The 2,252-nt window shown below is 35.3% G+C and overlaps 1 pseudogene; it reads right to left on the reverse strand.

The window, feature by feature from the left end:
* Positions 1–1,174: 1,174 nt before the first annotated feature.
* The window catches only part of LOC102852985, a 24,584-nt pseudogene continuing 23,506 nt past the window's right edge, over positions 1,175–2,252 (reverse strand).

A 2,252-nucleotide genomic window follows, 5' to 3' on the forward strand; every position in this document is an offset into this window, starting at 1 on the left:
GCAGTCAATGGAGGGTACTATCTCAGAATCTGGCAATCAAGAGGCAGAGCACATTGCGGCAGCTGGTTATGAAAAACTTTGGACAGAAAAAGAGTTGATTTGGGGGGTTGCCTGTCATTACTTTGTTTCATTTTCAATATGGAAGAGACTTGAGCGTGACTTTAAACTGAGGTGAGATCAAAGAGCGAGGAAGAGCACCACAGCTCAAAGGCATCACTTCTTCTATCCTCCTTGGTCTGTTGTACATAGGGTTTTTAGAGGCCTGCTGTTTCAGAAGTGGATGGCCAATCCTTTCTCCTAGTCTGTCTTAATCTGAATGTTCAGATTTAGAGAAGTATCAGACAGACCAGAGTGTAAGTGGGGATAATCAATTAGTGGATATTCTCTACCTTCTCTCCTGAAAGTTAAAATGAGAGTTAAAAATTCAATTGTATTTTGGAAAACCAAAATGATAGTTCTTTTTTAAATTTCATTTAAAAATATTTATTAACTATAACATGTTCAGCATTAAAATGATAGTTCTTGTACACTTGACTTTGCACTGAATAACGACATCAATCTACAAATAAATCACATTGACAGAATCATCCAGTGCACTGAAACGTGTTTTGAAATATTTTCAGTAAAAATTTTACTAAAAAGAAAAAGAATGGCTGGTGATGTTATTGGGTATATAGATCAACAGAGCCTTTGTTTCTAATTTTTCATTCTGATGTGTAAAAATGTATTTCCTGGTTGAAAAATCTCTTATCAATAAAGATTCTGTTTAGAAAGGAGATGCTGGCTTTAATATCTGATTTCCCCCCCCCCCATGATATAGTCTGAATATGTGGGTTATGGTTAAAAAAAAGTCTTTCCGGAGGTTTCATACCTTTGCATATTTTCTACAAGGAAGTACTGGCCGCATAAACCCATTTCCAAGAAGAATAAACAATTATGTAAATAGTGGATTAAAAGAAATGTTACTATGCTTGGCAATTTTTAGAACAACTCATCAACTGTGTGTGTTTTCAAGAGAATATACCTAATGTTTCACAATTAAAAAAAAAACTTATTTGAGGTATAGAATTCTAAAATTTCAAAAAACAATATATTCCGTTCCATACACACACATTTCAAATTACAGTAAATTGAAAATGTGAAGGCTTTTCTTTTTTTTTTCCCCATGAGCATATTATTCTATAGCTTGTTCTACATAATTTAATGGCAGAATAGTGAGAGGATATCTATTTCGACCCTCTCTTGGGGGACCAGGATAGAAGTATGGCCTCACAGCCTCTGTAAAGCGGTTTCTGTAGGTATATATATGGGTGAAGTTGGTCACATTATAAAAAGAGACCCTCCCAGCTTCATAGTCCAAGAAGATTCCGATGATCTCAGGAGAATCTTCAAGTTGTAATGGCACTCTGGGAGACCGAAGAGCTTGATAGTTTGTACCTCGTTTCAAGCACAATGTCCAGAATCCAGACTCTGGAGAGACCCAAATTTTCCCCTGTCTTGGTACTGAGTCCTTACAAACGCCCAGGGTCCACTGTATTTTCTTTTTCACATTCACCTCCCAGTAGTGTTTATCTTTGTTGAAAGATTGCTGACCCAATACACAAACCAGATTGTCAAACTGCTGCGATGATTTTTGTCTAGTTTGTAAAATATCACCTCCTGTCACACACTTTAAATCTTCAGGAATTTGAAGATATGGATGAGCAGTGGTCAGATCCAATGTAATATCCTCTGTGAAAGAATATTTTGTCAGCTTTGGGACATAATAAAAAACCATTAAAACAACTAAAATTATCTTCCTGGGCTCTTTATCTTAAAAAGTAGCTGCTCTTTTCACTCAGGCCTTTCTTTTCCTACTGCATTCATTAGCCCAAAGACTAATAATGTTATACTGAGTATTTGTCTATAAAAGAAAAATTAAATATCCTAACACATGAATAATTTTCCAATTCATTTAATTTCAATATGCCTTTTATTTAAAATTATTCAAATAACTAGAACTATTCTTGGTCCTACTTGACACATATTTATGCTTATTCTAGTTTCATAAAAAAGCATTGGGAAAGAGTTATGGATGATTTACAGATGAGAAATCAGAGGTTTGTAGGCATTTTCCCAAGTATAATTATGAACAAGTTTACTGTCTGGATTTGTGTCCAGGGCTCTCATATTCAAACTGACATAATAATTTAGAGAAAGAGAGATGGAAGGAAGAAAGGAAGAAAGGAAGGAAGGAAGGGAGGGAGGGAGGG

Source organism: Elephantulus edwardii, unplaced genomic scaffold (genome assembly GCF_000299155.1).
Source record: "Elephantulus edwardii isolate Elephantulus edwardi_28Jun2011 unplaced genomic scaffold, EleEdw1.0 scaffold00221, whole genome shotgun sequence".
Taxonomy (NCBI): Eukaryota; Metazoa; Chordata; class Mammalia; order Macroscelidea; family Macroscelididae; genus Elephantulus; species Elephantulus edwardii.